Source organism: Camellia sinensis, chromosome 13, assembly GCF_055761805.1.
Source record: "Camellia sinensis isolate YWXY chromosome 13, ASM5576180v1, whole genome shotgun sequence".
In the NCBI taxonomy this organism is placed as follows: domain Eukaryota; kingdom Viridiplantae; phylum Streptophyta; class Magnoliopsida; order Ericales; family Theaceae; genus Camellia; species Camellia sinensis.
Window position 1 is genome coordinate 68,541,782 of NC_138973.1, and position 13,661 is coordinate 68,555,442.

Consider the following 13,661-nt stretch of genomic DNA (forward strand, 5'->3'; position numbering starts at 1 on the left):
GGTTTTCAAACAACCTAACATCGAGTAAGCAACCTGTCCTAGCTTGGAATGGTCACTATGAATCCGAATATGCACTAGGTCGAATGGTCGAAAAGGGTGCCCTGGTAAAACCGGGGTTTGTGTTCCCATACTGTCAGAGCCCATAACCGGTCAGCCTTATGGTCATGCCTTGACAAGACAAGCCTCCGGCAAACCGTTCAGGAATGGCAGATGGCAAACACTGTGTCCTAGGCGTACCAATGCACATGCAATGCAAAGAGACACATAAATGAGATCAAAACAGGATATCACGAGTTTGAGTCAAGCTCTCTAAATCCCCAGCAGAGTCGCCAGAAACTGTAGATGCGCCCGCAAGGGACCCCGCGCTACAGTTCGGACTCGATTTTGTGTCACGGTTCTTAATCTGAACCAAAGAGTCCAAATCCGACAAATCGTTTTGAGAAACTGATTTTTTGAAAAGAAGTGCCAAACATGGACTGCTTTGCCAGATACAGAGTCGCCACCTAAATATTTTAAAATGGGGAAATTTAGGAAACCCTGACTCGGTGCTAAAGGCCACGTGTCCGTCATCACCAAAGTTGCCTTGGCTCGGGAGCTTGGGTACGATTGGGGAAGGTCAGCTATGAGCACCCCCTCTCGCCCGATCCGAAGATCGGCCTCTACTAACCGTGATATCCGTTTTTGAAAACGTTATATGTTCTTATTCCAGTTATTAGCCTAGAATTACTATGTTATGCGCACAGCAAACAAGTATAGACTAGATTGCCTAATTTGGAAATAAGCATTGCATATCCGTTTGTCTTGAAAAACACTTTGGAATTTGCTACTCGCAAGTAGGCTAAAATACGGATTTCAACGAGTTTTTCCAACTCAGGCAATCCAACCTTCACCCACAGGCATTCAAAGAGTTTATCACATAAGCATCTAGCCACATGGTAAGCATGCTGTTATGATAGCATTCACACGTATGCGATATGCTAAAGCATGAAAATACTTACATCGTACTCCGTGCCAAAACAATAATCTCGTTAGTAAACAATGCATGGTCCTAGTTCATGTCAAACTGACTAATGCAACACATACAGGATGCAATTAGAGTAGGCTCGGCTAACCTAAACATGGGATGTGAAATGCAATCAATTGATACACGTATTCAATTTGGAATTGAAGTACAAATGCAGTTAGCATGATGTACCGAGCCCGGTGCATGCAAGACAGATGTATGGATGCACGCATGCATAGCATAAGGTATGCTAAATTAAACATGTCCTATTACTAACCATCAAAGCAGGTAAGTAAAAAGGAAGAAAGAAGTGGGGATTGGAAGACATGCACACACGCGCACCCACACTTATTACAGATTCGCCCTCGCTCGGAGGGACCAAATAAATATTACAGATAATTAACCTACAAGCTAATTAATTATTACAAATCACCTAATTAATTAACAAATTAACTAAGCATAAGAAAAGCAATAACAGGGGCCTCGGGAAGAGGGTTCGATGCGCGCGTGCTTGGTCCTGCTCGGAAGTGCACTGCCATGCGCAAGCTGCCTTTGTTTTCCCTGCTATACTCCTCTAAAGGCTGCCAAAGTCTCAGGATTGCTTCCCTGGACATTGGGAGACACCACCGGCTGAGTAGAATGGCCACCGGCAGTGGTATATGATCACCGGCTGTTGGTGAAGCTATCGGCCCAGGAAGGATTGCCGGTCGGCACCGTATGCAGTCGATCGGCAGAAAGTGCCTGCAGAACCTGCAATGGACTTAAACTAAATTAGGCAACTCTAACTAGACCTAAAACAGTGGCCAAAAACTTAAGAAATGGGACCAAACACACTTGCACACATGCACATGTTAATGGGCCTATACTTAAACAAACAAAGGCAACTTTCAAGCACATTTAAAAGAGGCTAAGCATGGACTAATGACATGCAATGTAAGCTCTGGAATCATGTTAAGATGGTGTCAAACCAAGCAAACAAGATAGGCTAAGCATGCAATAAAGACCCAAAACTTGAGGCTAGCAAACCAACAATGCAAAGGGGCTATGCCATACATAGCAAGTATGACTCAAGCAATTTAAAACAGAGCTAAAGCATACAAAAACATGCACTAAAGCTTCACAAAGCTAGGCCTAAAATATGCTAGAACAAGGGCTTACAACCTAAGGCATATTAAGGCCTACACATGGCATTACAAGGTAGGTATGCTAAGCATGCATGGTGTACCGAAACCAATTAAAAACAGAAGCATATTATGATATAATAGGCACAAAAAATAGCTAAGGCATGGTCAACAAGAAGCTTAGCTAGGTGCTCCCTCAAGAGGCCAAAAATGGTCCATTTCAAGGACAACAAGGAGAGGGGGTGGCCCTCTCCTCCCTAGGACCTCAAGGCACCATCCTCACCTCTGAAATCCATCAAGATTTCAGTGGTGAGGAGGCCCAAACACCAAAGTCCCAGAGCTCACTCAAAATAGCACAAAATGTGGCCTCTCAAGGCCTAAGAGGGGTCAAACACCTCCAAACCACAAAACGCTCTGAACAAACTATTTAGAGGGCCTAAAAACAGAACTTTTTATATTATACACTAAGCTCAAAAACAATTCTAAGATAGGTAAAAATACAATGCAAGAAAGGGGTAAAAAGGGGTAAGATTGTTACCCTTGAAGACCTCTTCAACAATGGTGGACCGGCTGCTCCTCCAAGCTCAAAAACCACCCAAGAACCTCAAGAACAACCTCTGGTCTTTCAAGAAACCAAGAAAAGGTGTAACACTATGTGTTTGTGTGCAATAATAAGACACAAATACACTTAAACATACACAAGAGAGAGATATAGAGATAGGATATGTATGAAACCCCAACCCTAGAACTCAAACCCTACAATGGCTGTCTAAAATGTCTAACCCTTGCAACAAGAGAGAAGACCTCTCTTTATAGAGCTTATTGTCTTGTAAAGCTTACAAGACAAGCTTCTAAAGAGAGAGATCCCTCCATATACGTGTATGGAGGGGAGCCAAATGCAAGACAGCTGTATTAAAATATCTGCAAAAGCAGATGAACAGTAGTCAACTGCTCAAAATTTCCATTTTGACAAAATTGACTGCCGACCGGCAACAAAGAATGCCGACCGGCAATATACACTGCCGATGGCAACAAAACACCAGCCGGTGGCCTCTGGCCATGGCCGGTGATGTGTGGGGATGCCTCACAAGGCAATCCCTGCCCCTCCAAGGCAAAACACTAGTGTTTGGTGCAAAACCAGACACTAAACAGTCGAGTTCAGAGATTCTGAGGCAAAGCGCGTAGCCGAGACTTCCGGGAACTCCAAACGAACACAAACATGGATAATCACCGGGTGTTCAAACGGTGACGTCCAAGTCTTGAGGACGGTCAAAAATGGGGTGTCTACAGTCCTGTAGCCTGGATCCTTATCCTGGGCTTAGGAGAAGTGTTGGTTTTTCCAGCCAACCTCTAACTTGGTTATTCCGGCCAACCTAGAGTAAAGTGTTTGGTTATTCCGACCAAACGTCCTGCAGCCTGGATCTTTATCCTGGGCTTAGGAGGGGTGTTGGTTTTTCCAGCCAACCTCTAAGCTGGTTATTCCGGCCAACCTAGAGTAAAGTGTTTGGTTATTCCGACCAAACGTCCTGCAGCCTGGATCCTTATCCTGGGCTTAGGAGAGCTAAATGTTGGTTATTCCGGCCAACATAGAGCTAAGCGTTTGGTTAGTCCTTCTTTCCAACCGTGCTAACTTTTGCCGAAGGTGTTCTATCCGATATCACTGTTTGTATCAAACTCTACCTTGGTGTGCATCCCATCTTCCTCTACCAAGATGTGTTGGTGCACTCGCTCTATCAAGGTTTCCATAGTAAGAGGTGGCGTCATTGTTATTGAATCTCTTAATTTATGACCCACTAACAGACCTTGCTTGTACTGTGCAATAGCTAGGTTTGTAGGACAATCTGTTACTTGGTTGAAGGTCTCCCAATACCGATTGTCGTAAGACTTCAATGTTTCCTTCTTGCCCATGCTGATGGAGAGAAGCTGGTCAATCTCCACTGGCGTCTTGGTGTTTGTTCTGAATCTGGTTACAAATGCCTCCGTTAGTTGCGCCCATGAGGCTATACTACCTTCTGGTAACCTTTCAAACCATGCTAAACCCATGTCGCCAAGGCTGGACGGAAACAGGATACACATTAAGGGCTTGTTTCGTCGATACATGACCATAACCTGGAGAGCTTTTATAGAATACACAGAGCTTATTGTCTATTGTCTAGTTGCTGACTTAGGCATCGGAGGGGTTTCCGGCACACACCCGTCGGTTAGCTCACGTTTGTGTTTTCAGGTGGCAAAGTAACGTTGTTTGGAGGAGTGCAAACTTGATCAACAGGATCATACGAGAAGAATTATTTTGTGCTCGTACAATTGAGAGGGTAATTTATACTTATAAATTGGGCTGAGCTGGGTAATGGGCTGTTATGGGCCACATTGCGAAGGGCTGAGTAAAAAGGCCATGAAGTTACTCCGGCCCAAGAGAGGTGTAAAGTTACTCCGGTCTGCGAGAGACCCGAAGTTACTCCGGTCCCAAAGAGCTTATGGTAAGTTTGGTCGTAACTCACAAAGTTATCCCGGTTTGGACCGGAGTATTGGTTATTCCGGTCTAGACAAACCGTAGTTAGCATTAAGGAGAGCCAAGGTAAGAGCAGTGAACGGAAGAGCCGAGCTAGTGTTATCTCGGTCTAGTCTGCGGCTTAGCAGAAGCCATGCTTACCTCGGTCATGTTGAAGTCTGACCATGGTTGAACCATCTCACTTGGTTTATGCAGTGAGGGGGGTGTTGAAGGATAGGTATTATCTTTCAAGAGTATGAATCCTAGGAGGACTCTACATGGAGGAGTGAAAGTCCTACTAGGATTGTGCCACGCGAAACCTATAAAAGCTTACAACATCACCTATGGAGAGGTAACACACAACTTTGATACACAGCTTTTTGTCTTTGTCTATTTTGCAGACTTAGGCATCGGAGAGGTATCCGGCACACACCCGCCAGCTAGCTCACGTTTGTGTTTTCAGGGAGTAAAGCGACGACGTTTGGAGGAGCGCAGACTTGATCAACAGGATTATACGAGAAGGTTTATTTCTTTCCTGTACAATTGGCGCCGTCTGTGGGAGACAGGAACAAAACCTCTTGATCAAGCTTTTTCCTCTTTAGAATCAATGGCGCGCAACGAAGATTTGCCACAGTCCGCCATTGATGGGCAAACACCAGAAGGAGGTGGGAGGCGCGAAGGTTTGCCTCATGTCCCTCCCATGGCAGACTTGGAGCCACAACGACATAACCCCAGGAGGGATGCTAGGGGGAGGCAGAATAATAGCCCCCGTCACTCTCGTTCACAAAGTCCTGACAGACAAAGGCGGAGGATTGATCCTCAAGTTTTGGAGGACCGTGTAAGGGAGCAGGATGAATTAATACGACAGATGGCGGAAGACATGGAGATTATGAAATGCCAGATGAAGGGAAAAGAAGTGGCGACAGGAGAGGGTCGCAAAAGCAAGACGCCCCCTCGCCGCTCAGAAGACCGAGGAAGGCATTCCACACCATCACAAGCAGAGAGTAGAAGCCTCAGGACAGGCAATACTCAATCCAGAACCTCCAGAACTCGTTACTCCAGGTCTGAGAGAACGAGATCATTGAGGTCTTATACTGAGGGAAGTACCTATCGACCCTCACGCTTGCACCAGACATCATCCAGGCAGACAGAGTTGCCAAGATCATCCGATTTGTGGAACATGCTGGAAGAAAAGGCACAATGGAAGGAGGATACTAGAGCGCGCAACCCTCGTAGGGTATCTGCCCTTCAGCGGTTGGCTCCTCGGACGCATGGAAGCGTCGAGGTCGGAATGCCGTTGCCACGCCCTGCCTACGAACCAACGGACAAAGCATTAGCAAGGCTGCAGACCTTGCCGTTCGTTCCGAAGGGTGAGCAGCGGATACACCGATCCGCCAAAACCGACCAAACTGAACCGAACCGATCCGCCGCATTTTGGACGGATGCGTGATGACGAGCGGACGGTTGCGGATTGATTTTCTCCAATCTGCCAATCTGGCGGACGGATGACGGATTTGAGATTCCTTTGGCCGCAACCGAACCGCCAAACCGCGAGCACCCCTAGTAATTTATAAGACTTTGTGTTTTCAGTTTGTTTAAATATTCTATTTATATTTTCAATTAAAAAAGAGTTTAAATATTCTGTTGAAAAAAAGTTTGCAACTTGAATATCTTTTTTGAATTAAAAAAAATGAATGTATTAGTTATCTATATTTTTTAGTTTTTAAATCTATCTCTGAAAATAATAAATAGAAAATATGACATATGCTGGTTGGTTTTTATTTTCAAAAACAGATATAGATGTAAATATAAAGACATACAATTTCTATTATTGCTCTGTTCATGGTTTTGATGGTTTGAATTATTTTTATATTTTAAGAACCACATATTGTAATACTTATGTAAATGAGGCATGCTGTGATTGTAATATGTGGATGAAGCATGCAATGATTGTGATATTCTAAAATTTTAATTTTTCTTGCTTTGGATGAGACATACAATGATTGTAATATTTTTTTAAGTCATTAACTGTAATACTTTTTTTTTTTTTTTAGGAAGTGCACAAGTTGAATTATATTGAAAATTTATAAAATTTCAAACCGCCAAACCGATTCGCATCCACCCGCTAAACCGCCAATCCGCTCAATCCACATCCGCCGGATTGGCAGACGAATGCGGATTGATTTTCTTCAATCCGCCAATTTGGCAGACGGATGGCGGATTGGAGGTTTCGTGGCGGCAATCAATCCGCGCCCACCCGGCAATTGAAAACGCGCCCCTACCTTCAGGTTTCCTTCAGCCTAAATTCACCACGTACGAGGGGAAGACGGACCCCTACATACACCTAAACCACTTCCGCCAGGTTATGGCGGTATATCGGCGAAATGAGGCTTTGATGTGCATCCTCTTCCCATCAAGCCTTGGCGACCTAGGCTTGACTTGGTTCAAAATACTTCCAGAAGGCAGCATAGCCTCCTGGGCGCAATTGGCGGAGGCGTTCGTCACAAGGTTCAAAACAAACACCAAAACCCCAGTGGAGATTAACCAGTTACTCTCTATCGACATGGGCGAAAAGGAGACACTAAGATCCTACAGTAGTCGCTACTGGGAGACATTCAACCAGATTGGGGACTACCCCACCAATCTCGCCATTGCACAATACAAAAAAGGCCTTCCAGTCGGAAACAGACTAAGGGACTCAATCACCATAACACCGCCCCTCACCATGGAGGCCCTGATGGAAAGAGTGCATCAGCACATCAGGGTGGAAAAGGATGGCGCCCGTGCCAAAACAAAATCTGGCACGACCGCAATACCAGATAAAAAGACCGCAGCAAAGATCAACGCGGTAGAACGTCCGAACAAAAACGGACGAGGCAGGCGAGACAACGAAGAGGACCAGGATAAAAGATGGTTGAGAGTCTGCACTGCCATAACCACGGTATTCAAGAAACCGATCTATCGGATTTTGAACGAAATACACGATGAGCCTTTCGTCAGATGGCCAGCTAAGCTAGGAGAAGCACAGAAAGACTACAACGAAAGATCGCGATGCACCTTCCACAAAGAAAAGGGGCACCGCACTGAAAATTATATGCCATTGAGACAGCATCTGGAGGAGTTGGTGGCAGCCGGTCACTTGGATAAATATCTTGAAGGAGGGACGCAACCAGCCCCCCCAGGACCACAATAAACCCAATGGAATGCCAATTGACACCCCACCTCAAGGAGTGATCAATGTGATACATGGAGTATTCGAACCTGAGCGTGTATACGAGCTCAGAGGGTCGATCAAGAAGGCTGAGCACTTAAGGGAAGTACTAAGTGCCCAACCTATCTTCAAAAAGGGGAGAATAGAGGCCACGAACATCATGTCTTTTTCAGACAAGGACTTGGAAAGAATATATTGCCCTCACAACGATGCACTGGTCGTCACCCTCCGCATCAAGGATTATGACGTCAAGCGAATTATGATAGACCAAGGTAGCTCATGTGAGATAATGTACTATGACACCTTCAAACAATTGAAATTGGAGGACAAAGACTTGGCACCAGCTGTGTCCCCCCTGATCGGATTCAGCTTAATGCCAGAGTGGCCAGTCGGCAAAATTATCCTGCCAATCAGGGCAGGAAGCATGACAAAACAAGTGAAATTTTGGGTGTTGAAGGTCCCTTCCACTTACAATATAATCTTGGGAAGAACATGGCTCCATGCCATGAAATCAGTAGCATCATCCTACCATCAAGTAATGCGGTTTCCCAACGGAGCCGGAGTAATTGAAGAGGTCTTTGGAGACCAGATTATGTCCAAACAGTGCTTCGTCACGGTTAATGGCAACCGCGCTGCCAAAACATATGTTCATTCGGTGGAAGAACCTGAGAGCAATGAACTGTTCGCAGATGTCGACAAAGTAGCTGACCAAAAAGCGGTGGAAGACTTGGTAAAGGTAGGAATAGATGATAAGAACCCGGATAAGTTCTTTTTACTCGGTTCGTTGTTGTCCAGCACTGAGAGGTTAGAGGTCTTGGAATTCCTAACCTCTAACATCGAAGTGTTTGCCTAGACACCATACGACATGCCAGGCATCGATCCAAACTTCATCTGTCACCAACTCAATGTCCACCCATCTGCCAGACCAATCATTCACCGCACTCGCAGATCGGCGCTCCACCACGCCGAGATAGTGACGGAAGAAGTGGGAAATTTGCTAGAAGTAGGAGCTATCAGAGAGGTGCACTACCCTAGATGGATTTCCAACACAGTCGTAGTGCCAAAGAAGAATGGAAAATGGCGTGTCTGCGTCGATTATAAGACAGTCAACAAAGCATGCCCAAAGGACAGCTTCTCCCTACCACGGATAGATCAACTGGTAGACCTAACGGCGGGGCACAACCGACTTAGCTTTCTGGATGCGTACAGAGGCTACCATCAGATTGCCATGTACGAACCAGACCAGGAGGTCACATCCTTTACCACTCTAAGAGGACTGTATTGTTATAAGGTCATGCCCTTTAGCCTAAAGAATGCAGGGGCAACATTCCAGAGAATGGTCACCAAGATGTTTGAACCGTTGTTAGGCAGAACAATGGAAGCTTACATCGATGATATGGTGGTCAAAAGCAAGGATAAAAATGACCATCTAAGGGACCTAGGTGAGATGTTCCAGATTCTGAAGAGGCACAAGTTGCGCCTTAATGCATCTAAGTGCGCATTCGGTGTAGGATCTGGCAAATTCCTGGGCTTCCTGGTGACCAACCGGGGTATAGAAGCAGACCCCTCCCAGATCAAAGTTATTCAGGATCTGGAGAGACCTAACTCAGTAAAAGAGGTACAACATCGCACCGGCATGGCAGCTGCACTCAACCAATTCATTAGCCGGTCGTCAGACAGACTACGACCATTTTTTCAAGTGTTAAAAGCCAAGTTCGAGTGGGACAAAGAATGCGACCGCGCTCTGGAAAGCTTGAAAGAATACATGTCTTCTCCACCACTGCTGGTCACCCCAGTACCTGGAGAAGAACTTTTCTTGTACCTAGCGGTCTCTCAGCACGCAATTAGCGCAGTGTTGGTCCGTGCGGAAGGAATCCAACATCTGCCCATCTATTATGTCAGCAAGACATTGCTGGGTGCCGAAACAAGGTATTTGCCACTAGAAAAGCTGGCCTTAGCCTTAATGATGGCATCAAGGAAGTTGTCACACTACTTTCATGCCCACACTATAGTTGTCCTCACAGTTTTCCCATTAAAATATCTATTTGAAAGAGCGAACTTTTCTAGGAGAATCTTGAAGTGAGCAGTAGAGTTGGGACAATTCGACATCAAGCTCCAACCTAGAACCGCAATAAAGGCCCAAGCTTTGGCAGACTTTGTCGCAGAATTTACCCTAGGAAGTCATCATATCTGCCCAGTCAACCTGACTAACACAACTGAACCAGGGATAGAAGTTGACGCTGGAATAGCGCAACCCGTGGAGCAAGATATTCAGTCAGACCCCAAGGCAGACCAAAATAAAGAGAGCAAGGCAGAAGCGAACCATGCTACACTAAGCCAAGACTCACCAACAAATAAAGACTTAGATCAATCAGATAGCGAGGGGCAGACAACCAGTATGGACCTTGAAGAGAACACCAGCAACATCCATGACCCCACGGCATCATCTGACCCCTCCACTTGTTGGAAGTTGTTCGTTGGAGAGATGTGAAAGCTCTTTATGGATGGAGCATCCAACCGGCATGGTGTAGGACTTGGCATAGTCCTCATCTCACCAGACAGCCTGGTTGTGGAGCAAGCAATCAACCTTGGCTTCCCAACATCAAACAACGAAGCGGAGTATGAAGCACTTCTTGTAGGACTCAAATCAGCATTCTATATGAAGGCCATCGAACTAATGGTCTACAGCGACTCACAGCTGGTGGTAAACCAAATTTCTGGCGACTATGAAGTAAAGGATGACAGGATGGCCAAGTACCAAGAATTGGTCAGAGCAGAGATCAAGAAATTTGAAGTAGTAAGAATAGAACAGATTGGCAGGGAGGAAAACAGCAGAGCAGACGAACTAGCAGGCTTTGCGTCAATGGCAGATACATCCATCCCTCACCCACTACTAATTGACTACCTACCAAGACCAAGCATTGAGGACCCCGAAGTAGAAGAGGTATGTTGCGCCGAATTAGGCCCCCCATGGATGGATCCCATCATACTGTTCTTAAAAGACGGCGTCTTACTGAAAGACAAGAAAGAAGTCAACAAAATTAGAGCAAAGTCGCAGCGATGTTGGCTCTCCCCATCTATGGCATTATACAAAAAGTCATTCTTAGGACCTTATCTAAAGTGTGTCCACCCCAGCAAAGTAGAAGCATTCTTGTTCGAAATACACGAAGGGGTGTGCGGAAGCCACCAATGAGGAAGATCGTTAGCTTACAAAGCCATTTCACAAGGATACTGGTGGCCATACATGCAGACAGACTCGAAGAAGTATGTGAAGAAGTGCGAGAAATGTCAGAAGTTCGCACGCCAAATACATTAGCCGGCCAGAGAACTCCTACCATTGTCCAGCCCATGGCCCTTTGCAATGTGGGGCTTGGACATCATGGGACCACTTCCAACAGCACCCGGTAACAGGATGTTCTTTCTCGCAGCAACAGATTACTTCACAAAGTGGGTGGAAGCAGAAGCATTGGCATCAATCAAGGAAAAGATGTGAAGAAGTTCGTCTGGGAGAATATCATTACTCGATTCGGCATACCTAAAGCCCTAATATCAGACAACGGCACCCAGTTTGATGGCAAAATCTTTAGATGCTTTTGTGAAGAATACAAAATAGAGTTCCACAATTCTACCCCGGCATATCCCCAAGCCAACGGCCAGGCGGAAGCGTCAAACAAAGTCATCTTGGATGGACTTAAGAAAAGGTTAGAAAGAGCAAAAGGCAAATGGGCTGACGAGTTTCCTCATGTCTTATGGGCTTACCGCACCACACCTCGACGATCAACAGGAGAAACACCATTCTCCTTAGCCTATGGCATGGAAGCAGTAATCCCGCTGGAAGTTGGCCTCCCCACAATTAGAAGCGAAAATTTTGATCTAGACTTGAATAGAGAAGCCATAGCATTGGAGCTCGACCTTGCAGAGGAAAGAAGAGACAGGGCACTGGTTCCATTGCCTCATACCAACAAGAATTATCCAGGAAATACAACAAAACAGTACATCCAAGGCAATTCAAGATTGGAGATTGGGTGTTGCGCAAAGTAATGGGAAACACCTTGGTCCCAGGAGATGGCAAATTAGGGCCTAATTGGGAAGGACCCTACAAAGTGGTCGGATTAGCTGGCAAGGGGGCATACCACTTAGAAGATAAGGACGGCAAAGCAATTTCCAGGCCATGGAACACTGTCAATCTCAAACTATTTTATTTTTAGTATTTCTTCAAAATACTTGTAATTTTCTTTTTTTTCCCAATAAAACAAGTAGTTTTCTTTTCAGCATAAATGTTTTATTCTATAAAAAGAGATTGTATTAAGTAAGTTAGGGACATCAACAGCAAGGTTGGTCAGAATAACCAACCACTTTACTCTAGGCTGGCTGGAAAAACCAATCTAGAGGTTGGTTGGAAAAACCAACACCCCTCCTAAGCCCAGGATAAGGATCCAGGCTGCAGGACGTTTGGTCGAAATAACCAAACATGTTATTCTAAATTGGCAGGAATAACCAATTTAGAGGTTGGCTGGATTAAACCAACTCTTGGTACTCTTTAGCCGACTTAAGGGCATCGGCTAAAGAGTGGTTGGCTGGAAAAACCAACACCCCTCCTAAGCTCAGGATAAGGATCCAGGCTGCAGGACGTTTGGTCGGAATAACCAAACATTTTATTCTAAATTGGCAGGAATAACCAATTTAGAGGTTGGCTGGATTAAACCAACTCTTGGTACTCTTCAGCCGACTTAAGGACATCGGCTAAAGAGTGGTTGGCTGGAAAAACCAACACCCCTCCTAAGCCCAGGATAAGGATCCAGGCTGCAGGACGTTTGGTCGGAATGACCAAACATTTTATTCTAAATTGGCAGGAATAACCAATTTAGAGGTTGGCTGGATTAAACCAACTCTTGGTACTCTTTAGCCGAAGTAAGGATATCGGCTAAAGAGTGGTTGGCTGGATTAAACCAACTCTTGGTATTCTTTAGCCGAAGAAAGGACATCGGCTAAAGAGTGGTTGGCTGGATTAAACCAACTCTTGGTACTCTTCAGCCGAAGTAAGGACATCGGCTAAAGAGTGGTTGACTGGACTAAACCAACTCTTGGTACTCTTCAGCCGAAGTAAGGACGTCGGCTAAAGAATAGTTGGTTGGACTAAACCAACTCTTCGTACTCTTTAGCCAAATAAAGGATATCGGCTAAAGAGTGGTTGGCTGGATTAAACCAACTCTTAGTACTCTTTAGCCGAAGTGAGACATCGGCTAAAGAATAGTTGGCTGGACCAAACCAACTCTTGGTACTCTTCAGCCGAAGTAAATGACATCGGCTAAGGAGTGGTTGGCTGGATTAAACCAACTCATCGTACTCTTTAGCCAAACAAAGGATATCGGCTAAAGAGTGGTTGGCTGGATTAAACCAACTCTTAGTACTCTTTAGCCGAAGTGAGACATCGGCTAAAGAATAGTTGGCTGGACCAAACCAACTCTTGGTACTCTTCAGCCGAAGTAAATGACATCGGCTAAAGAGTGGTTGGCTGGATTAAACCAACTCGTCATACTCTTTAGCCGAAGTAAGGATATCGGCTAAAGAGTGGTTGGCTGGATTAAATCAACTTTTAGTATTCTACAGCTGAGGTAGGGATCTCAGCTAAAGAATGATTGGCAGGTATACTCATAGTTGCAATGCTCAAGACCGGGATAAAGTATCTCGGCAAGAGAATGCTGTACCTCATGTAAGGCATCAATTAGAAAGTAAAGGTATAAGCATAAAGATCAACCGAAATAAGAGTTTGAACAAAAAAGAAGCATTCATTCAAAATTCAAAAGCAAGTACAAAGGGTGGGGCCTCAGCCCGGTT